General features: G+C 45.2%; 1 long non-coding RNA gene across 3 annotated transcripts; it reads left to right on the top strand.

Annotated features, from left to right (window-relative positions):
* Positions 1–12557: 12557 nt before the first annotated feature.
* On the top strand, positions 12558–24418 carry LOC140704455 (uncharacterized). Of its 3 annotated transcripts, XR_013541847.1 has the most exons (4): positions 12558–14012; positions 14325–14402; positions 17868–17931; positions 20196–24418. It is a non-coding gene; the product is annotated as an uncharacterized LOC140704455 (long non-coding RNA). The 3 variants fall into 3 exon arrangements; XR_013541846.1 differs by lacking the exons at positions 12558–14012; positions 14325–14402 and having other exon boundaries at positions 15141–17931; positions 20494–24418; XR_013541845.1 differs by lacking the exons at positions 12558–14012; positions 14325–14402 and having other exon boundaries at positions 15141–17931.
* The last annotated feature ends 3035 nt before the right edge of the window (positions 24419–27453 follow it).

Genomic DNA, 27453 nt, shown 5'->3' with positions numbered 1-27453 from the left:
TGATGCTTACTATATATACTATATAATAAATGTACTGGCCAGGTATGTAAACCATACCCGGAATTTAATATGGCTACCGGCCACACTTAAAAACACTACACACACACACACACCATAAACAGAAAATTCACAAGACAATTAAGAGCAAATTCTACAAAAACCGATTGCCTCAACTCCCAGTTGCGTCAGATGGTTACAAATTCAGCAATTTGATGGCACAGGGAAAAAAGCTATTTTTGTGCCTCAATGTTTTAGTATACAGCGTCTTGTATCGCCGACCAGAGGGGAGAAGATTAAACAAGTTGTGACCAGGATGCCGTGGATCTGCCGCGATCTTTTCTGCTCTCTTTTTAACCCGTGCAATGTACAACTCTTCCTATGATGGCAAATCAGCTCTGATTATTTTTCCAGCAGTTCTGACAGTCCTCTGAAGCCTGTTTTTGTCCAGTTTGGTTGCCGAACCGAACCAAACAGTTATGGAAGAGCAGAGGACAGATTCAATAATGCCTCTGTAAAATTGGACAAGCAGCTCCCGAGGCAGATTGAATTTCCGAAGTTGTTGTAGGAAATACAGACGCTGGTGAGCTTTTTTAATGATGCCATCGATGTTGATTGACCATTTCAGGTCCCGAGAGAGTACAGAGCCCAGGAACCTGAACGACTCTACTACAGAGACCGTGCTGCCTAGGACGGAAAGTGGGAGTATACAAGGGGGGTGTTTTCGAAAGTCCACTACCATCTCCACCGTTTTCTGTGGGTTGAGCACTAAGCTATTACTGTTGCACCATGCGACAAGGTGTTCAACTTCCCATCTGTATGCCGACTCGTCACCGTTCTTAATAAGTCCAATAACCATCGTATCATCTGCAAACTTTAGAATCTTAACAGAGGGATTCGTGGAAATACAATCATTCGTACATATAAAGCCCTAAACAGTTTGGGGCCTTGATACTTTGTGGAACGCTTACTCCCACCCAGTTCTGCCCATGTCACCCGTGCGAGTCAGGAGGCTGAGGAGCCTGACGCCGAGGGAGGCCTGGAAGGAAAAAACAAGAAGCCAGGCCTTCTCGGCGGTGGCTCCTCGCCTCTGGAACAACCTGCCCCCAGAGATTCGCGTGGCTCCCTCGCTGGGTATTTTTAAGAAACAACTGAAAACATGGATGTTTAGGCAGGCCTTCTCCCCCAGTTAATCCCTGACCTCTCCCTTGCTTTCTTTACTATGTTTTTCCCTTTTCCATCTTATAGAATTTTTAATTGTCTACAAATTCCTTTTTATTTATATATTATTTTTGTATTTTGTGTTTTTGTGTTGTAAGCCACCTAGAGTGGTCAATATGACCAGATAGGCCAGGAATAAATCAGTCAACCAGCAGATAAAGATCTCCCAATATGTGCTAAGTCAGACAAAAAGTCATTTAAAAAAACTCTCCAAGGAGAATGTATCCTATAGTCCATATTGCTCCACTTCACATGTCTATTTATGTCTAAATTTGAGGTGGTAAAAGAAGAAGAGGCAAAGCCAGCTGGTTCGTTCTGAGCAACTTTGCAGATCTTGAGTGGAGAGAGATAAAATAAGGTTTTGTGCAATATAAGCTACCTAACAACAAGGCCAGTGGAGGTGATGGAATTCCAGTCGCACTATTTAAAATCTTAAAAGATGACGCTGTTAAGGTGCTACATTCAATATGCCAGCAAGTTTGGAAAACTCAACAGTGGCCAGAGGACTGGAAAAGATCAGTCTACATACCAATCCCAAAGAAGGGCAGTGCCAAAGAATGCTCCCGCTACCGTACAATTGCACTCATTTCCCACGCTAGCAAGGTTATGCTCAAAATCCTGCAAGGTAGGCTTCAACAGTATGTGGACCGAAAACTCCCAGAAGTGCAAGCTGGATTTCGAAGAGGCAAAGGAACTAGAGACCAAATGGCTAACTTGCGCTGGATTATGGAGAAAGCCAGAGAGTTCCAGAAAAACATCTACTTCTGTTTCATTGACTATGCAAACCCTTTCACTGTGTGGACCACAGCAAACTATGGCAAGTTCTTAAAGAAATGGGACTTCCTGACCACCTTATCTATCTCCTGAGAAATCTATATGTGGGACAGGAAGCAACAGTTAGAACTGGATACGGAAACACTGATTGGTTCAAAACTGGGAAAGGAGTACGACAAGGCTGTATATTGTCTCCTTGCTTATTTAACTTTTATGCAGAATACATCGTGCAAAAGGCCAGACTGGAGTAATCCCAAACTGGAATTAAGATTGCCGGAAGAAATATCAACAACCTCAGATATGCAGATGATACCACTCTGATGGCAGAAAGTGAGGAGGAATTAAGGAACCTTGTAATGAGGGTGAAAGAAGAGAGTGCAAAAATGGTCTGAAGTGCAACATAAAAAAAACTAAGATCATGGCCACTGGTCCTATCACTTCCTGGCAAATAGATGGGGAAGATATGGAGGCAGTGACAGATTTTACTTTCTTGGGCTCCATGATCACAGCAGATGGCGACAGCAGCCACAAAATTTAAAGACGCTTGCTTCTTGGGAGGAGAGTGATGACAGACTTAGACAGCATCTTAAAAAACAGAGACATCAAATAGCCGACAAAGGGACGCATAGTCAAAGCTATGGTTCTTCCTGTAGTGATGTACAGAAGTGAGAGCTGGACCATAAAGAAAGCTGACCACTGAAGAATTGATGCCTTTGAATTGTGGTGCTGGAGGAGGCTCTTGAGAGTCCCCTGGACTGCAAGGAGAACAAACCTATCAATTCTAAAAGAAATCAATCCTGAGTGTTCACTGGAAGGACAGATCCTGAAGCTGAGGCTCCAATACTTTGGCCATCTCATGAGAAGAGCAGACTCCCTGGAAAAGACCCTGATGTTAGGAAAGTGTGAGAGCAAGAGGAGAAGGGGACGACAGAGGATGAGATGGTTGGACAGTGTCATCGAAGTGACCAACATGAATTTGGCCCAGCTCTGGGAGGCAGTGGAAGACAGGAGGGCCTGGCGTGCTCTGGTCCATGGGGTCACAAAAGCAAAGCAAAGCAAAGCGTGCTGCTTATATACCGCCCCATAGCGCTTCAAGCACTCTCTGGGCGGTTTACAATTTAATTATGCAGGCTACACATTGCCCCCCCCCCCAGCAAGCTGGGTACTCATTTTACCGACCTCGGAAGGATAGAAGGCTGAGTCAACCTTGAGCCGGCTACCTGGGATTTGAACCCCAGGTCGTGAGCACAGTTTTAGCTGCAGTACAGCGGTTTAACCACTGCGCCACGAGGCTCCACAAAGAGTCGGACACGACTAAACGACTAAACAACAATATAAGCTACTGAGGAAAAAAAAAGGAAGAACAGTCTCTTTGAGCATTGTCACAGATTTTCAAAAACGACAGGGAAATTAAAATAATAAAACCCGAAATAAGTTTTTCATCTCCTCCCCCAACCACACTCAACAAAAGAAATAAAGTTTTTTTAAAAAAAGGAAATCAAACCCCAATCTATTCGCTTTCATAATCCAAGGTGTCGCTCCGATCATAAGCAATCTTCTTGGAGAAAGTAGAATTGAAATGGATAAATCTTCATTGGATAAACTCCCAATGGGTGTACGCAACTTTGGAATAGTTAGTATTGTAAGATTATTCAATAATGTTCATTTGTAACAGAGAAAACTCTGGCAGGCTTGTCCAACCTGCGGGCCGCATGCGCCCCAGGTCGCCTCGTAATGCGGCCCAGTGCAATTTTTTTATTTTAAAGAAATTCCAAAGTTTCAAGTTACACTGCTGGTGCTTGCGGCCGGAATGCAGCCAGGTCACGTCACAACCATGGGGGGGGGGGGATAGGGAAGGAAGGAATGGGAGGGGAGGGGAGAGCGGGGCTGTGTGACTGCATTGCACCATCCCCGTCAATAGGTGGACCCCCTCCCGGCCCCATAAAGCCGCCGGAGTCAAAGCTGGCAGCCTCTGTTGTCTGAGATCACAGCTGCTGGTAAGCGCACTTGGAGTGGGACTGCGGAGGACGGCTAGGGCTGCCCTCCATGCATGTATGCACCTCACTTATTCCTTTTGCTGGAGGGGGGAGGGAAAGGTTTGATCTCTTTGCAAAACAGGGCAGGGTCCAGGGTTGAGAGGACGTGGGCGCAGGGCCGCATAAGCCCCATAGAAGGTGTTTGCAAAACCTTGTCCTCTCCCCCCGTTTGTCTTTTCTTTCTCACTGGGATCTATGGCCAGTTTTGTTTCCCAGGTTGCTTAATTGCACTGTCATTCCACCCCACCCACCCCGATAATCTAGGGCTGGTTTTTGATTTGGAAAACATCTTCCACCCCCACCCCCATATTTTAGGGGAATGCAATGCAATGCAAAAATCTGCTATGTGCAGCAGAGTTTTGCTTGACCTTGGTTTTGCTATCCTCCCCCAAAGAGGATTTTATACACACACACACACACACACACACACATACACACACACACACACATAGTGGCGCCTCGCTTAACGGGTGCTCCGTTTAGCGACGAAACCGCATACCGATGAACTTTTTGCAATCGCAAAAGCGATCGCTTTGCGATGTTTCCTATGGGTTTTTTTTGCTTTGCGATGATCAGTTTGTGGTTTCACTTACCGATCATCGCAAAGCGATGATTTTCTAACAGCTGATCGGTGGTTCCAAAATGGCCACCAAGTAAACAAAATGGCCACCTGCTGTGTTTTCGCGCTGATTAAGAGGCAGCGAAAACGGCCGCCGTATGGAGGATCTTCGCTTTAAGGTGAGTTTTTAGCCCATAGGAATGCATTAAACAGGTTTTAATGAGTTTCTATGGGCTTTTTAAAATTGCATAGCGACGAAATCACTTTGCAGCTATTTTTGCTGCATGGATTAACATTGCTATGCGAGGCACCTTTCTCTCTCTCTCTCTCTCTGTGTGTGTGTATAAAATTTTATATATATATCCAGCATGGCTTCTGATATGTCAAAAAATAAAAACAAAAGTGGACAGATGAATACTTTTTTGTTAAGTCTAATAGTAAGGCAATTTGCTTAATTTGCAATGAAATAGCGCCAGTTTTCAAAGACTACAATTTGAAAAGGCATTACATGACAAGACATGCTGTGAAATTTGTTGTGTATGAAGGAATGTGTTGTAAAGACAAAAATCGCCGAACTGAAAAAAAATAATCTCAACAAAATTATTTTTTAAAAGTATTGATTCAATCAGATTCTATTGTCAAAGCCAGTTATGTGGTTGCAAACCTGATAGCCAAAAAATCAAAACCACATTGCGATTGTGAGTTTATTAAGGAATGCATGGAAATTGTGGCTAATATAATTTGCCCGGATAAAAAAGGGGACTTTGCAAAAATCAGTTTGTCTCACCAGACTGTAGCCAGGCGAACTGAAGATGTAGGAAAAGCCATCAAAAAAGTTGTGAAGAGTAGAGCTGCTCATTTTAAATTTTATGCTATGGTGATAGACGAAAGTACAGATACAGCTTAATTGGCAATTTTTATTAGAGGCATTGATGACATATTTAATATCACTGAAGAAATGGCTGCTTTAATTCCACTGAAAGACACAACTAAATCAAGAGATTTATATGAAGCTGTGAAAAATACATTACAGCGATTTTCTTTGTCATTTGCTAACATATCTGGCATAGCTACTGATGGTGCCCCTGCAATGATAGGTAAAAGTGATGGGCTTGCAAAATAGATAGAAGATGATGCAATTGCCTCCCAAAATTTCAGTAAGATTAAATATCACTGCATAGTACACCAGGAAAATTTATGTGCAAAATCTTTAAAGAAGGCTAACATCAAGCAGATTGTCATCAAGGCTGTAAATTTCATAAGGTCCAAGGGACTGAATCATCGCCAATTCCAGGAATTCCTTAAATTTACTTTTCTGAAGTAAGATGGTTAAGTCGAGGGAAAATGCTGGCAAGATTTTATGATCTGAGAAATGAAATCAAGTCATTTATGGAATCTAAAACAAAATGTGTGCCAGATTTTAACGATGAAAACTGGCTCACAGATTTGGCATTTTTAGTTGACTTGACCACTCATTTAACAGATGAGTGTAACAGATGTAAGAGGAAGATATCTAACATACTGAAAGACTCCTCTCATCCGGGATATCAGCTCTTTAAACTATTACCATCAGGAAAGAGATTCAGGGTATTGAAAGCAAGGACAAGCAGATTCAAGAACAGTTTTTACCCAAGTGCAGTATTGAGTTTAAATGCGGGGCCATAGGTTTTTGGGGGAATTTTAATTGCTGAGAGAAAACGGGGTATCTATATTTGGATGGTGAAAGTTGTGTATATTTTAACTTTTTTTTGTAGTGTTGTCCAGTTTTACCTTGGGGAAGAGCACCTCATTTCGTTGCACCCACTTGTGAGCGCAATGACAAATAAATTTCTTATGTCTTATGTCTTAAATGAGTTAAACATGCATCTTCAAGATGAAAACCAATTGATCAGCACAATGTTTCAAACTATAACAGCGTTCGAAATGAAACTGAAACTATGGCATTCTCAAATGAAGGCAAAAAAATTGATGCATTTTAGCACATTGGCTAAACACACCTTTGTGAACATGGAAAAATATGCAGCCTTGCTTTTCAATTTGGTACAAGAATTTCAGAACAGGTTTCAAGATTTTAGAAAAAATCAGCCATCTTTTCTGACATTTGCAACTCCATTTTCAGTGGACATTAATATATACAGTGGTGCCCCGCAAGATGATGATAATGTGTTCCATTGAAATCACCATTTAGCGAAATCATCGACTTGCGAAAAGAGTTTCCCCATTGGAATGCATTGAAACCCGTTTAATGCGTTCCAATGGGGAAAATAGTCGTTGTGTGAAGATTGCCCATAGGGAAGCCATTTTAAATCGCTGTCTTCCGAAGCACCCTAGGGAAGCCATTTTGCGGAGCCGCCGATCAGCTGTTGAATTACAGTGGGGTCTTGGCTTAAAAACGGCTTGAGTTAAGAACATTTTGACTTAAGAACCGCTCTCATAGGAAAATATTGACTTGACTTACATACTTAGATTTGAGTTAAGAACTGGAAAAAACCCACGTGGGAGGCAGGGAAAGTACAAAATGTGAACTTTCATTTAACTGTTGGCCAGTGAAAAGGGTGCCTGTCTGCTTCCTCACTCCTCCCAGCGTTTAGAGAGTGGATTGGGAGACAGTCTTCGGACTGCCTGGTACTGTACTGCCTGGACTGTATTTTCCCTGCCTTCCCTGAACGTTTCTTGACCTAAGAAAAAAAGAAACAAAATATCCCCCTCTAGTGGTTGAAGGCGGAATAGCAGCTTCCCATTAGTTTCTATGGATGGAAAAGAGCAGATACGGATCAAATGGTTTTCAATCCATTCCTATGGGAAATGCAGATCTGACTTGAGAAGTTTTTGACTTGAGAACCACCTTCCAATACGGATTAAGTTCTCAAGTCAAGACCCCACTGTAAACTGAACAATGGCTGGCTGCCCCCGCAAGCCTCATGTTGCTGATAGCCCCTGGTGGAAGGGAGCTCCTCCGTGCCCATCTGGCCCCAGTTAATGCCCACAGGACCTCCCCTCTCAACTCCGTCCGGGGGACTCCTGTGCCGCGGTGAAAGGGAGACAGCAAAACAAAGGCAACCTCCCTCTCTCCTCCCCCAGGCAGGGGAGCCCTTGTTCAGCTCTGGAAGAGAGCTCCTGCTTGCGCACGTGGCTGGCAAAAACAAAAGGAGTTGCTAGACACGGCCCATCTAGCAATGAGGGAACCTCCCCCTCCCGAGCCCCAGGCCAGGAAACCTCTGCTCAGCGCTGGGAGCTCCTGAGTGCACACGCGGCTGGTAAAAACAAAGGGCACCTCTCCCTCCACGTCCCAGCAGCCCATACCCTGAGGGTGAAAGGAACGCCCCACCGAAAGGGCGAAAACTAAGGCTAAAAGCGCCCGGGGAGGTAATTCCTTCTGCTGTCAGCCCGGGAAAAACCTTGCTGTCGCTAGCTTCCCAAGTAGCCCAGGTCGTCCCCCCACTCCCCAGACGCACCTCCGGTAAGCGCTGCTTGGTTTGGGAAGGGAGGGAAACCAAGAGGAGGCGGGGAGCCGGTGCGCACTTCCTGCTTGGATTTTGAGAAGCAGGCAAGAAATCCTAGACTTGCTTGCTGTGGGCAGGTAGGGAAGCAAAAGGGGCGGAGGGGAACCGGTGCACGCTGTCCCGCTCGTGTAAGGAGGTAAGGGGAAATCCTGGGCTTGCCTCATTGTGCCAGGAAACTCCGTTAATCCATGAAGCTGCTCTCAATGCCCCCCACCCCCCAGCCGCCCCCTTGCCGCGCCCCTACGCTGCCGCCTCTGGTAATCGTCGCTTGGTGTGGGAGGGAAGCCAAGAAGAGGAGGGGAACTGGGCGCACTCTCCTACTCTTATAGCGAAATTCCCCAATAGGAAATACTGTTTTGCGAAGCGCAATGGCGGTCACAAAACCTCATCGTTACACGAATTCATCGTTTAGCGAGGCCATCGTCTTGCGAAGCACCACTGTATTACTTGCCAATTTGCAAATTGAATACATAGAGCTCCAATCTGACATTCAACTGAAAGAAAAAATTGACCATGTCTCTTTAATGGGCTTCTATAAGATATATGTTCCAAGAGAAAAATATCCTTCACTTCACAATCATGCCTTATTCATGTCATAACTATTGGAAGCACACAAGAATAAAACTAGAACCAAAATATCTGATGAGCACCGTGAGTACTCACTGAGAATTGCAATAAGTTCCATCAAAGCAAATATGGATGCATTGGTGGCTGGGAAACAATGTCAAACATTTCACTAACTTCTGTTATTTTATTTTATGTGCGGCCCTAACCAAATTATCATCTTCTAATGTGGCCTGGGGAAGGTGAAAGGTTGGAAACCCCTGCTCTAAGGGGAACTTTACAGATAAATAGTGTAGTTTAGCAGTTGATCAGCCTGAAATCTTCTTAGCAAGCTTCAATGCTCCATGTTCCTCCCGTCCTCTTCAGCAACCCTTTTTTCCCATTAGGTCTTCCAGCCTACTCCCACCTATCCTCATATATCACAATAGCTGTATAAATGTTCAGCTTGAATATAATGTCATAAATCTGCTTGCAGCAATGCCTGTAAATCTTGAATATAATTGTGTCCGTCCTCCTCCAGTCTTATGGACTGCATCATTTTTTCAGACCTGCATGGATAGGGAAATAGCAACCGGCTCCCCCTGCTTTTTCAGACACCACTTCTCTTCTTTGAAATATATTTCCTCTCCTGGAAAATTATTTAGGATATCTAAAGCCTACAGAAGCTCCATCAGTGGTTATAAATGACACAGAACTCTCACTTTGCAACCTCTGTCCATCTTAGCTCCACTTCCCCCCTCCACATTCTATGCATTTATGTGGTCAGCTTCTGGGAATTTCCCTAGTGTGGTGTCACTCTGGAAACGGCAATGGTGCTGGGGGGGATAGACTCCTGTCCAACCACCCCTAACCCTCAGCCTGTAGAGTGTTTCAGGTCTCCATTAATTTCCCGTACTATTTCAGAGGCAAAAAAAAAAAACGGAAAGGGGCCGTCCTGAATGTGGTGGTCCAGCACCACCCGTGTGATGATGACACACAACTTCTGTCTGCTTTTTAAGACCTTCCAGGAGGCCCTTCGCTCAGCCCAAGGTCTGGCCGTCCAGCCGACCACCGTCCCCTGCGCCAACGAAAACAGTTAAGACATAAGCAAAGAGGAGAAAGGCAGGAGAAAAGCAATTTTGAGTGAATGAGTGAATGAATGAATCTAATTACTGAACGAATTCTAAGCTATTCATCATCCACATCCCTGCCTCCCAGCCAACCCCCTATGTTCTTCTCCCACCAAGCTCCATATCTCTGGCCCCCCTCCTCTCCCTCCCACCCTCTACACCCACCCCTTTGTAGCCCCCTTACTCCTCCCCGCCCCGCCCACAAAAAGGCCCCGATTTCCCACTTGGGGCTTTCCAGGAACTTCCCCAAAGTTTTCCAACAAAAGGGGCTTGGGGGGTCGCATTCAGACTTTGGCTGGATAAAGTCAGGGGGGAGAGAGGGAGAGGTCAGCCTGAGGGGACTCCGGGAGAAAAACATACAAACACAGACAAAGAGGGACCCCGGTGCCTTGCTGGAGGGAACCTGCTACCCCTTCAGAGTATCGGGATCTCCACCCTGCCCTGACTTCCCATCTCTGTTTCCTCTCTCCCCCCCCCCTCTCTCTCACACACACACACGGAAAGAGAAAAACCCCACCGAAAAAGGGGGAGTGAGACTGAGTAGTCAAGATAAATAGACATGGTGTGACGTTCCACCCAGCGACCCCCCCGCCTGCCTGTTTCCCGTGTCCTCCCTTTATCCGCTGCCACCAGAGGACACACACACACACACACACACACACACACACACAACCGCGCAAGACTCGCGTCAGGCACTTGCTGCCAACCTGGCTTGTTTTATTCGAAGAGATTAGACTGCAATGTAAACTGAACTCGAGTCACAGAAAGTTCTTCTTAATTCATTGCTTAGAATCACTCCTTAACTTACACAGTATTATTATTATTAATTTTCTCTATTTTTCTGACTATCCATCTTGACTACTGAATGTCACTCTCCCTCTCCAGCTTCCTAACTGGAAAGCCTCCCCCCCCCAAAAAAAACGAGGACAGTGAGGGGGGGTGAGGGGGGAGCGGGTGGGGGGGATTTTCCTCCCCTTTTGGGGCTATATCTCCCTAGGGACCCCACCCACCCACCGCCACCCCCCAAATAAGGCCCACCAACGCCCACCTCCGTCTGGGGCGGGAAAGTCTGAGCGGGGAAAGAAGTCGGAAGAAAAAGAGAAAGGGAAAAGGGGGAGGGGGGGCACGGTCCCCACTTCCGGTTCCGGTGGGGGAGGGGGACGCAGCTCCGGAAGCAGCCCTTCCCCCTCCTCTCTCTCTTTCGCAGCTCTATGTTCCCCCCTCCCTTTCCCCCCCAGCGAGCCCTGCTGAGAAGACGAGGGGGGAGGGGGCCGTTGTGTGTCTTAGTGTTTGTTTGTGTGTGTGTGTGTGTGTGTCTTTCTTGTATCGCAGGATGAAGCCAAAGCCAGGGTTGGGTGCAGAGGCGAAGAAGGGAGGGAGAGATTTCCGAGGTCCTGGGTGGAGAGCGAAGGACTGATGATGGCACCCAGGCATGGAGGGGTGGTGGTGAATGTCTGGAAGAAGTTAACATTCAGGCAGGTGGAAAAAGCCTTATTTTGGGGGGGGGGCTGAGAAGCCAGAGGGGGGCCTGGAAGGAGGAGGTTCCCCATTTGGAGTGGGGGTGATGATGAGTGTTCCCCTTCAAACTTCACCCCTTGTCAAAAGAGCCCAGTGGCCAAAGCGGGAGAGAGAGGAAGGCCTCCTCTTCATTCATGGGATCCATACCCCCACGGATGCCACCTCCCCATCCTCACCCCCCTCCTCAGGTGGGAAGCGAGGGAAGGGGCTGCAAAGGGGGGACATGGAATGGGGGGGTCTCAGAAATGGGGCAGAAGCTGGAGGGGGGTCAGATGGGCGCAAACGGGGGCCCCCTCCCTCCTCCTCCTCCGCCGCCCCCCCCCCCGATCCTTGGCCTGCCACCCTCAGCCTCTTCGGGATCCCCGCCCTCCCAGTCTTTCAAGGGGGATGGAAGGGGGACCCCTCGAAAGGGCTCTGGGTCGCCTGGATAGATTTCCAGGCAGGGAGGGGGGTGGGGGGGTGAGTGAGTGGAGGGGTTTCCTCCCCCCCTTCTCCCTCCGGGCGTGGGTCGAGGGCTGGGCCTTCCCGGGGGGGGGGAAATTGCTGGAAAAGCCATTTCCCCCCAAAAAAAGAACGAGGAAAGAGGCCCAGGAAGGGTTTTAACTTTTAGGTCTCCATCCTTGGGAAGGGGAGAACGCAGAGCTACGAAAGTGGTAGAGGAGTGGGAGTGGGGGCTGCGTCCCCCCCCACCGGAACCGGAAGTGGAGGCCGTGCCCCTTCCCTTTCCTTCCCCCTCGCTGTTTCTTCCGGCCTCTTTCCCGCTTCAGGAGGTGGGGGCGATTTGGGGCCTTTATTGGGGGGGAGAGGAGAGAGCAGTTTGGGGGGGGGGGTCTCCGTAGAAAGATGTTCCCACTCGCTCCCCCCACAGTTCTCGGGGAGGGGGTCCCGGGAGGGGCCTTTCCGTTCCTCTTCCCCTTCTGTGTGTGTGTGTGTGTGTGTGTGTGTGTGTGTGTGTGTGTGTGTGTGTGTGTGTGTGTGTGTGTGTGTGTGTGTGTGTGTGTGTGTGTGTGTGTGTGTGTGTGTGTGTGTGTGTGTGTGTGTGTGTGTAATCTCCGGCGCAAGGGGACCCCCCCCCTTTGTGTGTATGCTTTTCCCTCTGAGCCTCCTCAGGCTCGCCTCTCCCCCCCCCCAAAAAAAGACCTCCAGTCAAAGTCTGAGCGGGACCCCCCCCCCAGGAAACCCATTTTGTTCGAAAGCTTTGGGGGGGGAGTTCCTGGGAAGCCCCTAGTGGGAAATGGGGGCCTTTTTGGGGGGGGAGAAGGGGGGCTGCAAGGGGTGGGAGGAGGACGAGGGGGGTCCAGAGAAATGGGGCTTGGAGGAGGGAGAAGATACGGGGTCGGCTGGGAGGGAGGGATGTGGATGATGAGGATGATATTTCATTTCTATGCCGCCCCATCTGGCAGCCAAGGCCCCTGTAAAGGAGGGAAGTTCCTGGTCCGCAAACCAGGCCCTGACCTGAATCCTCTTCCCACCCAGAGCAATGGGGGCAGGATAGCCCCTGGGGGGGGGAGGGAGGGGGCTGGGACCCTTCCCTGTGTGTGGAGTCTTGTGTGAGGTTTGCTACTGCTGATTTTGGGTTAAAAAATACTCTGAGGAAATTGTCTGAATCTCCTCTTGGCTTCTATAAAGAAAATTTCTTAGAGGCAGGAAATTCAGTCATTAGATTATTAATTAGCTTAGAATTCATGCATGCATTCATTCATTCAAAATTACTTTCCTCCTCTTTGTTTGTTTATGTCTTACTGTTTTCGTTGGCACGACGGATGGTGGTCGCCTGGACGGCCAGACCTTGGGGGATTGAGAGGCTGAGCGAAGGGCCTCCTGGAAGGTCTTAAAAAGCAGACGGAAGTTGTGTGTCATCATCACACAGGTGGTGCCGGACCACCACATTCTTCTGCATAGCCTCTTTCCGGTTTTTCATGCCTCTATGAAATAGTACGGGAAATTAATGGGAACCTGAAACACTCTACAGGCTGAGGGTCAGGGGTGGTTGGACAGGAGTCTGTCCCCCCCAGCACCATTGCCGTTTCCAGAGTGACACCACACTAGGGAAATTCCCAGAAGCTGACTCCCCTTTTCATCAAGTGACCACTCCTCCCCCAGACACAAAGCCATGGTCAGGGCTGTGAAGGGCAAAGAGCAAAAGAGGGTTTCCTGCAGAGTCCAGGGGTCCCCAACCTCGGGCCTCCAGATGTTCTTGGATTGTAACTCCCAGAAGCCTCCACCACCGCCTCTGCTGGCCAGGATTTCTGAGAGCGGAAGTCCAAGGACCTCAGGAGGCCCAGGGTTGGGGGGACCCTCTGCTGTAGACCCTCTGGACGGCTGCCTTGGATAGTGGTCAACCTTCAGCCAACCATTGCTCTGTCAGACTCACCCTCCTTTTTCCTGCTGGCAAGGCGGGCACGAGATTGTGCAGCAGTTTTAGGCTATTTCCTGGCTTTTGGAATTGTAGGTATAGAAGCACACAACTCCCCCCCCCCATACACACACATTCATAAACCAGAGGGTATTTTTTGAAGAATTGAATTCTCCAGATTGTCAAAAAGACAAAGGCTTCTATGCTAAGGGGAAACTTTTGCTTTTGTCCATCCAAGAAGGCTCCAGAATGATTTTTTTTTCTTTTCTCCCAAGGATGGAGTGAGACTGAGCTAATGCTCTCCTGGTTTTTCTCTGGATGAAAAGACAAGAATCAAACTCCAAAGCCCCCCCCCCCCGAAAACTTGAATGGCAGGTGAGATCTCTTTCATTCTTTGGGACCAGAACCACCATTGTGTTTTTTTATTTACTAAACAGTTAAATGATTAGCAGGATGCGAGATCTTGTAGCGCTTACATCAGTATTTCAGAGAATTTTAGCCCAATTGCAGGAAGCATCAGGAGCGTTTGGAGGCTGCCTTCCACCAGACCTTCCATGGTCCCTGGTGTGGGCAAGAGGGGCCACCGAGATGGGGTGTGACAATGCAAAGGAGACTGAGTTGGTGTGAAATCTCCATATTCTGAGGTTCACTTTGAGTCTCTTCTGTCAACTTTCTTCTGTCGCCCAGTTCTGGAGAACTCTGGTTTGTGAAAGCAGAGACACACTGTCAGTTCCCTGGCTGAGTGGAGATTTCAACCCGGGTTACGTAAGTCCCAGTTTTACTGTCTACCGCAGTGCCTCTCTGAACATGTGCAGAGTGTTTTTCTTTTGATTCCCAGTCCTGCTTGGCTCAACCCTGTGGTCACCAAGAGCAGGTGCAGTCTGTGAGATTCCAACCCTGGACAGCCTGGCATGGGGCCTCCCAGGAATTTCTCCTTTCCTCTTTTGGGATCCAAGAGGGTGAAGAATTCACTCCTGCATGTGGGGATTTTGGGGGGAAGGAAAGATGGAAAAGAGCCGCCTTCTCTCTTCAATCCATGGTATCTTTTTGGTAGGTTTCAGTTGATTGATTGATTTGGGGAGCATCCGTTATCCTTCCATATGACATCTCTGGAACATTTTAAAGAGAGAAACACTTTCTCTTAATTTTCCACCATGAGATTCTCCTGCAGAATTAAGGGGATTAATATCCCAAAGGATGCCATTTCTCCCACTTTGAGAGGGAAAGCGATGACCTCTTCCAAGTTCTGAGAATAGTTTTTGCAGGATTTATGCTGTCCTAGGAGAACGCCTGCCAACCTTCTTCCTGTATCTCGTTTGCTTCTTCCTGCGACAACCAAGGCAGGGTCTCCCCTGGCCAGGCGCAGAGCCTCAGCTACCCTTGAAAGGAAGGGAAGGGAAAGCTGGAGACCCAAGGAGGAGGGAGGCGTGCAATCCCTTCCTCAAGAAGGGCCCCTGCCGGGAGGTTCTCACAAGGACGAGGGAAGCTTTGCCTCTGGTGTGTATGGAACAGTCCTTCTGTGTAGGATACCTTTCTCAAAGAATGTCTGTGTGTGGTTTGAATTGTACTCACCACTGTTGTCTGACTGAAACTCCTTAGGTTTTCTTTCAAATTTGTTGCTCACCATGGCCACATATTTCCTCAGGAGGTTGTGGGTCTCACTCTTGTCCTTCAGTAGGTAGGTGACACAATAGCTTGAAAAATCATCCACAAAAAATCAGAATATATCTGTTGCTCCCATTGATGGCACATTAATTGGTCCACATAGGTCAGTGTGAACTAATTCTAACACTTTTGTGCTCCTTTGTTCAGTACTTGAGTGAAATGAGGGTCTGACCCCTTTTTCTGTAAGGCAATTTACGCATCCTTGTTTGCGTCTTGTGGCTTTGCCTCAAGTCCTTTAGCCAGGTTCCTCCTGTGTAGTTCCAGGATCACATTTGTGTCTCTATGTGCAAATCTGCGATGCCACAGGTCCAGACTATTCATCTCTTCTTGCACCATCTGTGCTGTATTGATTTGCACATGTTCCTCTAAAGACTGACTTTATGTATGCCTTTAGATTTATATGCTTGCAAATATATATTTCATTGTCCTTTTCAACTGTGCATTTTTCACCATCAAAATATACTTGAAGACCCTTTTTGGTAAGAGCTGATACACTTAACATGTTACAGTCAAGGTTGGGAACATAGACCACTTCATTCACATTGGTTTCATAGATTTCATTTAGTACTGAACAGATCAAAGTCCCAGGTCCTTTGCCTTTCACTTCTACAGCGTTCCCATCTGCAATTTTAATCACTGTTTAGCAAAATCATTGTCTAGCGAAAAGCATTTCCCCATTGGAATGCATTGAAACCTGTTTAATGCGTTCCAATGGGAAAGAATCGTCGTTGTCTAGCCAAGATTGGCCATAAGGAAGCCGCTTTGTGAACTGCCAATCAGCTGTTTAAATAGCTGTCTTGCGAAGCTTAGGTCCCCAAAACACCCGTTTTGCGAGCATGGAGGGAGCTGTCAAAATTGTCGTCTAGTGAAAATTGGTTTGTGAAGCAGGGACCAAACATTGTCCAGCGAAATTCCCCCATAGGAATCACTGTTTTGCAAATCGGTATAGCGATCGCAAAAAGTCAATGTCTAGCAAAAAAACCTGTCATGCAGGGTAACTGTCTAGCGAGGCACCACTGTAAAGAGAAAAGGGGGAGGGGGACTTGACACAGGGGAGACATTGGGATAATGGATTTCTAATCCAGGTGAAGTGTGTGCTTTCAGTAGCAATGAAGGAACAGAGAGACAGTCATAAAAGACAGTGCTGGCTTCAGAACTGTCACATCTAGCCTTTGAATACTCTTTGAAAAGGGGAATGCATGTTGACATTGTTAGGGCAAGGGCTCCTCTGCTTGGAGCCCTGACAACTGCCCAAGGCTGCCACCCTTGGCCTGGATTCATTGCCCATAATGAATGGGGCTGCAGTTGCATGAAGGAGCAGAGATTCTGTGCTTTCAGTAGCAGATACACAGCAGTAATATTGGAGTTAAGCCTTTTCTGAGCCGATGAAGCAGTGATTGGGAAAGCTTAATCTGTGTGGGTTTTTTAAAATTGTTCTTTGTGTGTTTCACCTATAAAGCACCTGGCCATAAAAAGGAAGTTTGAGTAAGAGTTTTAAAGAAGCCTGTGCTGCAGGGTCAGAAGACCAAGCAGTCGTAAGATCGAATCCACGCGACGGAGTGAGCGCCCGTTGCTTGTCCCAGCTCCCGCCAACCTAGCAGTTCGAAAGCATTCAAATGCAAGTAGATAAATAGGGACCACCTCGGTGGGAAGGTAACAGCATTCCGTGTTAAGTCGCACTGGCCATGTGACCACGGAAGATTGTCTTTGGACAAACGCTGGCTCTATGGCTTGGAAACGGGGATGAGCACCGCCCCCTAGAGTCGAACACGACTGGACAAAAATTGTCAAGGGGAACCTTTACCTTTACCTTTAAAGACCCTAGAGTTAAGATTGCTGCTGGGATTCTTGCCTTAGTTACAGCATTGCAATAGTGAGACCTAGATGGTTCCCCCCCCCCACACGTTTTAATGCACCACTTTTGCTGGAAGGAAATTCATTTATCTTTTGTATTGTTTTGCATAAAGAAAAAGCTGGCTCAGTATCCTGTTTTTTTTAATGGCAGCTCAGCCCATTCATAAAACCATGTATGTTTTTTCCTCTGGTGAGGTTCTATTGAAATGGAGTAGCACATTTGATCTTGCTCAGAGAACCAAGAAGTTTAGAATGGTGGCGGATCTTTGGAACTGCTGATGACTGAGCTGGAAGCAGGGAGGCTGTGTGGTGTCACCAGTAGTTGGGCTCTACCGTTTTTGTTGAGGGAACCCCTTCATAGGTGCAGGAAATCTTAGTTTGCTACTGCTTCACACTGCCTCATGTGAGTATTTCCTCACCAAGAGACTGGTGGGAAGTCTGTCTATTTGAAATGACATTTCTTCAGCCACTTCTTTCATGCCAGTTCTATGGATGCTTGGCCCAAGCTGTGTGATTTATGAATTGGCAGGTTGCAGCGCAGTTCTGCTCTATAAATAGCTGAGCAGAAGAGAGAGTGACTAAATGCTGAGGACATCAAAATGCCAGTTCACTAGTTTGAAGTCCCTGACAGAAGACCAAGTGGCTTAGAGCTGGGGTGGGCAGACCACAGGTTAGTGGTGCTTGCTTTGTTCCCCCCTTTTTTTCTTCCAGACCCTGTGATTCGCTGACGTTGGAAAATAAAAGATGCTTAAAAAGGAAGGAATTTTAAATCCAGGTATTTGATTTATCAGAACTGAATGATGTTTGCAAAAAAACCTTGTTTAAAAGGTGAAATGAACCCTCTTCATGTCAGCAGTATAAAGTGTGTGTATGTAATGTGTTACTGCAGCTATTAAAAAGATAGGCATCAGAAACCTTTGCTGATCTACAGCAAATCCCCCAGATACCCACCATCAGATCCTGAGCTATTTTCCCTCATGCTTAGGCATATGGAATCTCCCTCCAAGAGTAGGATAAAATGTTTTCTATTTTTCAGGTATTTTAAATAGAGAACATGTCGTCTTTTCCAGCTATAGTCTATTTATCATTTTGCTGATTTATTGACACATTCTGTCATCATGATATACAATGATACGATCCTTTGCAATGAATGGAATTGAACTTCTGATATAATCTTAAGGCGTAGGTTTGGAGGTTCTAAGTAAAGGATCCAGTAATATTCCCAATAACTTCCATTAATTTCCTTTTCCCTACTTTCTTTCTGCACTTCTGAAGTACTATCAACTTTCCGTTTTGCTCAAGGCATTTGGGTGTGCCTTGCATTTGGAAGGCATAATTTTCACACTGTGATCATTGAATGCTTTCTTCTTCTTGTGAGAAGTTCAGAGGAAAAAATATTAGACTGTCTTAGACTAAAAGCAGAGGGACATTTGCTTCCCATGGAGAGGGGTGCTCAGGGGGCAGGGACATTGTGCCTTTTAAAAGAGGCAGTGAAAATGCAAACAGAAATAAACAAGGAAAACCTTTTCTAGAGGCAATATAGCTGCAGACCAGGGAAGTTTCAGTTGCAGTTTTTCTTGTTATGTATTTGGCTGGAGAGCTCAATGATTTAGCCAAAAATCGGGAGTTTGATTCTACACTGTGTGTCCCTGGAGAACAGTCAGCCTGTGCAGCCTTAGGCAGCCTGCAGAGTCCCATCGTTCCCCCAGAAAAAGGGAATGGCAAGCTACTTCTGAATAATCTCTACCTAGTTTAAACTGCAGTGTTCAAAGCCAGACATCTTGTATATTGGATGTTGGCAAATTGAACACTTCCCCTGCTCCTCAGTGGGGAAGTTATTATTATTTGACTCTGATGGATAATCATTGATGCACTGCAACATGTAGACAACATTTTAAATATATATTTGCTTTGTCTTGTCTGAAGTGCCAATCAAGAAAATACCCACAGTTGAAATCAAAAAAGCAAAGAAAAGATGTCTATTTAATTTAATCTAAGTGAGGCAGTGCATCAGTGATGATCTGTTAGAGTCAAAATAATAATTTCACTTCCCTTGCCCTTCTGCCAAGAAAGAGAAATGTTCGATTTGCCAATATCCTGAAGAGGCTTGCTTATTAAGCTACTTTACAATACTGGAAATTGACACTGAAAGGAGCCAGAGGCTTGCGTCAAGAGCACCTGAGGACTGCACCAAATGACATATTGCACCTCTACCCAACCCTGAGCAATCCTATTCAGACCACACAAATCTGCTCCACAGGGGCCAGTGTAGATGAGCCCTACCGTAATTTGCAGCATGTGGATTGAGACAACCTCATCTTAGGCTAAACATATGATTTTTTCGTTCTCTCAGAAGAACTTTGTTTCTAATATTGTGCTGAGTGTATGATCTAATTCTGCCCTTTGATAGTATTGAGAAATTTAAATGTTGGCTACTCCCAGAGCAGGTTTCAGTAGCAGATCATGTCAGGGCCTTATTCTGAGGATCTAGCTGCCCAAGGTTGCTGGAGACTGATGTTGACCTAGTCCACAAGAAAGATGGGAATTCAGCCATGCATGTGAAATGTCCCAATCGAGACATCGGTGACAGAAGCAAGCTGCTGCAGTGGCAGCTGGCCGAGTGTTCCATAAAACAGTGATCCCCAACCTTGGGCCTCCAGATGTTCTTGGACTACAACTCCCAGAAGCTTTCACCACCATCTCTGCTGGCCAGGATTTCTGGGATTTGAAGTCCAAGAACATCTGGAGGCCCAAGGTTGGGGACCACTGCCATAAAACACTGCTTTCAAGCAACTTTCTGTGTAATAGTAGCAATCTGCCACAGAGCTAAGTAGACTTCTAAAAAAAGAAAAAGTAGACTTCCATGTCTACTCGTCATCGGACCTTGGAAGGTTATTTTTTTAAAAAGTAATTAATTCCCCAGGTAGACAATTGGTGCCATAGTTACAGGATTTAACAGATTGTTCTTCACTAATTTCCACAAAGTACTTAAAATACTTACTTAAAATAGTTACTTGTGGTCAATTTTTTTAAAAAAAGGAAAGAAACATCTGAACATTACAAGTTACTGACCTGTAGTACAAACTGCAACCACCTCATTGTTGCCTCAGCACCTACAACAGAGCACATGGCAAGGGCACTACCCAGTACGTGAACCATGTGATGATTCTCTTCTACCTCCACGAGACACAGAACTATGGAAGTAATTTAGAAGTTGGTTACACTGCAAAAGGAATAGTTATATTACATTGTTACAAATGTAATGCAGTGTTACATGATTGTTACACAAAAGAACTTGTTATTTATAGCTGCTTACAAGTTCTGTTCATTATTTCAGCTTGCATTTTTTACACTTGGAATATAATTCTTCTGGCTGTACTAAAAGGGATCTCACAGCACAATCCTCTACATGTTTACTGAGAAGTGTTCTGTGGTGTTCAGTTGATGTTACCTAATGGACTTGGAATTTTGGTTTTTCAGACCAAGCAGCTTCACTTTATACTGTATACCACGAATTTACTAAGGACATAACACTGAAGTTGCACATTTATGAAGGGTTACCCTAGATATGAACTGCATTGGACACAATCGGGCTGATTTCTGAGCGAATGCAGGATTCCATAATGTCCTTATCTTCTGTCTTTCACAAATTTAATAATGTATTCATGAGCGTACAGGGTCTCTCATGTCAAGGTATAGAATTTTATAGGCCTGAACCCATATATGTTTCATTAACGAGCTGCCATTATGTGCAAATGAGAGAAAAGCTGAATCATCCTAAGCTGATGCAATGAGGTGAAACCAGAAAGAGCCCAGGTGCAGAGATGAGGTCACCTGGAACCCGATTGGACTGGACAGAGACAAGATTATGTATAAATATGGACTGTGTCTGTGATATTTTCTCTTCTTCTGATGTGATTTTCTGCCACGCATGCTGTCGGACTGTGTGAAGACTTCTAGATGTGCTGTAGAGACCTGCCTGTATATAAGTGTACATATATGTAAATATAACCGTCAAAGAAGAGCTGGTAAAGTGTCTTCATTTACTCTGCGCCAGAAACGTAACAGAGGTTATGGGCCCAGAAACGTGCGCTGCGCAAGACAGACAGTGGTGAGTAAACGTGGGGGAAGTAAATAAATGAAGGAAGAGAGCAAAAGTGACAGTGGCAGTGAAGTAGAAGATTTGAGAGAAGACAGTTCGTCTGTTAGCCCAGGAGGGGAAAGGAAACGGAGAACTGCAAGAGAAGGCAGGATGGCATACAGCACGGGAGGTGTAGGAGGCTTGGTCATAAATAGACTGAATGGTAAAAATTACAGGACATGGGCAGTCAAAGCAGAAATGTTATTACGAAGAGAGAGCCTGTGGTCTTATGTGAGCTGTCCTCCAGCCCAGTTAACAGAAGAGCAAGAGGAAGAGCATGAGAGAGCTCTGAGTACTATTATTTTGTCCCTAGAAGATGAAGAATTAGTGCATATACAAGGACTGAACACAGCCAAGGCAGTCTGGGACAGACTGAGAGGCATCTATCTGAGAGAAACAGCAGGCACAAAGATTTCCCTAACCAGGAGGCTTTATAAATGCCAAATGAGGTCTGGGGAAAGTGCCTCAAAGCACTTACAAACCATGAAGGGACTGTTCAATGAAATGCAGTTAATGAACGTTGTTTTCCCTGAGGAGCAAAAGGTTTACCTGATTTTGAGCAGTTTAAGTTCAGAATTTAACATGCTTATTACAAGCTTGGAAAGCCTTTCCGATACACAACTAACTCTTGAATATGTAACAAGCAGAATCTTGCAGGAGGAGGAACACTGGAAAGAGAGATTCCAAGCTGCAGAAGGAAGCCACGTGGGAGCTGACCGGGAGAGACGGAGACGGAGTCCAGACGGCAGCGTGTCCCGAAGAGGAAAGCCAGAGACAAACAGAGAGCAGCGTGGGCGTGCCATGATGATCAAAGCCTGTTACAGGTGTGGGTCCAGAAATCATTTGAAAAAAGATTGTTTGAGAGGAGAGACGTTTCCAAACAGAAAGGATTCCGAAGCAGCAGTTTACAAACGCTCTGCAGAGAGCAGCAGCAAGAGATTGGTCTCTCTTGTCAGCAGAAAAACAAGAGATAACTTCAAGGACACCCACGCAGCTGAATGGCTAATTGACTCGGGGGCCGTAAATCATTTGACTAACAATGTAGAGATGTTTTGTTTTCTAGGAAAGACGGAGCTGAAGAACGTGACGCTGGCAAATGGACAAAAAGCAGACGTAACAGGAGAAGGGAGAGTGTATGTTCCCAGTCTGAAGTTGGAGATACGTAACGTGTTACTTACACCCACAATTGATTATAATATTCTAAGCGTGTCAGCACTCGATAAACAGGGGTTTTGTGTAATGTTTGAAAAAGGAGAATGTATAATTAAGAAAAATAACAAAGTAGTGGCCAGAGCGAAGCAAGAGGACAATTTATACATATTAAAAGGGCAAACACACAGAGACACACACATGGTACACAGAAATGAACCCCAACATGACAATTGTATCCACTTACTACATAGAAGACTGGGTCATGTAAACTTTAAGACAGTGCAAAAAATGGAAAATATGGCTAGAGATATGAACATAAGAGACTGTAAGAATTACCTGGACTGTCAAATTTGTAAGCAAAGCAAAACACATGTTGCCCCAAAAGGGAGACAGAGTACCAGAGAGACAAGCAGGCCATTTGAATTGGTACATGCTGATCTAATAGGGCCATTTCCACCCTCATTAGGAAAGGCAAAATTTGCATTGGTAATTGTGGATGATTATACACAATTTTCGTTTTGTTTCACACTGAAATCCAAAACAGAAGTTTTTCAGACATTTAAGAATTGGCTTAGATCAATTGAGCGGCGCTTTGGCCACCAGGTGGCGCAATTGCAGACCGACCGAGGTACAGAGTTTACAAATACACAATTCCAGAGGTGGTTAGAATTCACAGGAATCAGACATAGAAAAACAAGCCCATATAGTCCATTTCAGAATGGAGTGGCGGAGCGAAGGAATGGGGTGCTCCAGAACATGAAAGATGCACTGCTGGCTGACGCAGGGTTGCATCATGCGCTTTGGGCAGAAGCGTTGAAAACTGCGAATTTTTTAATTAACAGAATTTGGTCATCCTCAATAGATCAAACCTCATATTATTTACTGTTTGGTAAGAAACCTTGTTTGAAGTATTTAAGAGTGTTTGGATGTACCGCTTGGGTACATGTGCCAAAGCAACTCAGGAGAAAAGGTCACGCGAAAACAAAGAAAATGAGGTTCCTGGGTTATGAGCCTGGCTCAAAGGCGTATAGATTTCTAGATGGTGATAGAAGTGTTGTAATTTCTAGGTCTGCCAGTTTCAATGAGGGGGAGAAGTGGGACAAGGTACACGCAAATTCACAATTATACATTCCACTGAGTGAAAGAAGAAGAAGTCAGTTTAGACAGAAAGAAACACATGAGCAAGACACAAGGTCCTCTGCTGATGAAGATGGAGAAGATGAAGATGGAGAAGATTTTGAAGAACACGAAGAACACAAACACACGCTAGTGAGGTTAGTGAGACAGAGGCACAGACAGAAACACAAGGTCCCAGAAGGTCCCAAAGGACAAACAAGGGTATACCACCCAAGAGGTTTGGAATGGGTGGTGTGAGAGTGTGTCATGTTTATATAGAACCCAAAAATTACAAAGAAGTTTTAGAACTTCCTGCTTTTGAAAAAAGAAAATGGTTAGGGACCATGGATGAGAAAATGGAGTACATGAAGAAATGTAAGGTGTTCACAGATGCAAAGATGCATACAGAACACACAGAGGTTACAGGTAACAAGTGTGTGTTAAAATTAAAAGTTAAAAAATAATGTGTAAATGTGTTGGGATTATGCTGTGTTCAGGCATAAAAAATTAGGAGGGGTGTCAGGGTATAGAATTTTATAGGCCTGAACCCATATATGTTTCATTAACGAGCTGCCATTATGTGCAAATGAGAGAAAAGCTGAATCATCCTAAGCTGATGCAATGAGGTGAAACCAGAAAAAGCCCAGGTGCAGAGATGAGGTCACCTGGAACCCGATTGGACTGGACAGAGACAAGATTATGTATAAATATGGACTGTGTCTGTGATATTTTCTCTTCTTCTGATGTGATTTTCTGCCACGCATGCTGTCGGACTGTATGAAGACTTCTAGATGTGCTGTAGAGACCTGCCTGTATATAAGTGTACATATATGTAAATATAACTGTCAAAGAAGAGCTGGTAAAGTGTCTTCATTTACTCTGCGCCAGAAACGTAACATCTCACATAGGGAATAGTTGCTTCCATTAGCAACTTGGCTTCTCAGTAAAAGCTGTGTGTGGTTACATGAAAACTGCTCTTAACTTCTGGATATGTTTTGTGGATGGATAATGGTACTGTCTCGGCTTTATCTAAGGTGATTGCATTTCTTCAACAGTTTCAAAGCAGCAGGTAAAGTTATGCCTGTAGAACATGTCTTCAGAATTCTAGAAGGAATGCCCTAATGCAAGTTTGAATGCAATTTCCTATCTGTCTGGGATGAAAGGGAGCTTCCAACACAATCCTCTACATCTACTGGGAAGTAAATTGACTGGCCGACTCCCACTTTAAAAAAATCTTTCCAGTGAAAAGTTGAAAATGGAAATACTCAAAAATTATTCTTCTTTATGTACCTGTGTGAAGGGCTAGGTTGCTTCTGAGGGGATGGGAATGACAAATGATATCCCTGTGGTGTCCATCAGGTTGAAGAAGACTCGGAGCCAAAAGTCAAGCAGCAAACACACATTTATTACAAACTATGTACACTCTGTCTCCACCATTCAGTTGTCTTCACTGATTCATTGTGTGTGTGTGTGTGAATATTGGTCCATAGAGTCTCTTTGCAGGCTTAGAGGTGAGTTGAGTTCACTGCACCTCATCTGCCCAATCCAAACCATAGTCAAGCTTCTGCCTTTCCTTCCTGTCTGCCTGCCTGCCCTCCTTTTCCCCACCAACAGCCCTCAAATTTTCATCCTCTTTGTGGGAGATTCCCTAGTCTGACTTTTCCTGACCTTTCTTGATTTCCTGCCCTTCTGGGTCTGTTGGCTGTAAATTAATTTCAGTGGGAGTTCCATGAAGAAATGATTAAGGAATGCAACTAAAGCTGAATCATTAAATAGTTTTAAAAATAAGGCAAGCAATATATCTAAAAATAATTAGGAAGCAGGTCTGAGAGAAGACATAATGGTATATTTTTCTCCCTTCGACCACAACTGGGACATGATGGGGACATAAAGACCAAGATATAGTCTGGTTTTGCTTTTTGCCTTTTTGTCTTCCCACCTGCCACTCCCCGGCCTATCTCTTGTAACACTGTAACTGATGAAGCCACGCAACCCTGGAAGAGTGTACACAATTTTGTGCAAGTTTTTTGTTTCATTTTACTTCTTAGTGGTATCATCTTAAAATACATTTTGGACTTTATTGGTCAACACAGTTGCTTTTGCTTAACATAATGCCACTGGTCAGTATCTTGTTCAAAGTGTGTGTCTGACTAACTCCAACTCCTGAAAGGGCTGCAGTGATCTGCTAAGATGACAGCTGTGTCCCTCATTGTCCACAAGCAGCATCTCATCTGATCAGTACAACATCTGCATTTTGAACAGGTTACTGGTCACTATTTCTGCATGTGCTTGTTAGAGCTCAGTGTTATGTATAGGGCTTTCCCCTCACCGGCTTTTTGGGGGAAATCAGTGCATTTCATATGATAAGAAAGACCCTCTAAGGTGGCTGCCATACCATTTTAGTAGCCTGACCATCTGCATGTGTACAGTATTTTGGAAGAAAACATTCTACTGTATTCAATAGGGCTTACAATCTTTACTGTCTGTTTGCTTATAGCCTCCAGCAAGACTTGGGTTTGTAATAGCAGATGGGATCCATGCCAAAGTTTGCTGTGGATCTTCCCACTGGCTACTGCCTGGGCACCTTCATCTTGATCACAAGCTGTAAAATCTAACACAGGGCCTGTATCATATCCTACTGCTCAACAGGCTTTAATGCCTATATACTGTACTCTTGCAAGAGAAGACAGGCGTATCCTCAATATCTTTTAGTTTAAAAGGAGTTTTGCAAGATTTAGAAGGTGTAATTGCAGAAATTCTCTTGTTTAGACAGCTAATAAATGTGTGGGAGCCTTGCTCTGTGTTGCACTTAGTCATCCTGATGGAGCACACCCAGTTGTTTTATGCACACTGAGTTGGATCCAGACATGATATACAAGGAGTAGAACCAGGATTTTACTGTGTCTACTCTGAGGGTACCCAGTGTGGTGTAGTGGACAGAGTGATGTTCTAGGACTAAGGCCTGGATCTGAATCCCTGTTCACCTATGGAAACTCACTGGTGGTGCAGAACTGGTAAAATAACCTCTTAAATATCTCATTTACCTGGAAAGCTGTTAGGGTTGCTTTAAGTCAGTTCTGATTTGATGGTACAGAATAACCCTGAGTGACTAAACCTGGATCCAAAACCATCACCACTATCCTCTCATAGGTAACTTCATTGAGTTAACTTAATTTTTGGTCTTCTTTTCCTCCTGCCTTCCCCTTTCTCTAGTATTATTGCCTTCTCCAGCAAGTCTTGTCTTCTCACAATGTGCCCAAAGTATAACAGCCTCAGTTTTGTCATTTTTGCTGAGAGTGAGTGAGTGAATGAGTGAGAATTCACACTTCATTTCCTATAGGACCCACTAGTTTCTCTCTCTGGTAGTCCATGGTCTCCGCAAAGTTCTTCTCCAGCACCATACAGTATTTCAAAGAAATTGATTTTCCCCTTCCCTGTTGGTTTTCTTCACTAACCATCTTTAACATCTGTACACACTAATTGGGATCACAATAGTGTGGATGATCTTGGTCTCCAGTGACACATCCTTTCACTTGATGATTTTTTCTAGTTCCTTCCTCTTTCCAGGTTGCGGCCCCCTTCCGATTTCTTGACTGCAGTTTCCATTTAAAATGATGATTGAACCAAAGCGTTACACAATCTTCTTCATTTTCAGATTCAAACTTACACAGTTCTTCTATAGCTGTGATTTTTCTCTTTGTGGTCAAACTACAGTCCTACCTTTGCATGTTCTTCTCTCACCTGCACCAGGACTTGTTTCAAATCGCTGTGGCTTTCTACCAGTTGCATCTTAGAATGATTGGTGTTCCTTCCACCAGTCTTTATTCCTCCATCCTGCACTGTCTAGTGCTGTCCTCTAAAAATGTTGGTGCCAAAGCCCCGGTGGCT

Source organism: Pogona vitticeps, chromosome 2, assembly GCF_051106095.1.
Source record: "Pogona vitticeps strain Pit_001003342236 chromosome 2, PviZW2.1, whole genome shotgun sequence".
Classification (NCBI taxonomy): domain Eukaryota; kingdom Metazoa; phylum Chordata; class Lepidosauria; order Squamata; family Agamidae; genus Pogona; species Pogona vitticeps.
This window is presented reverse-complemented; position numbering and strand designations above follow the sequence as displayed.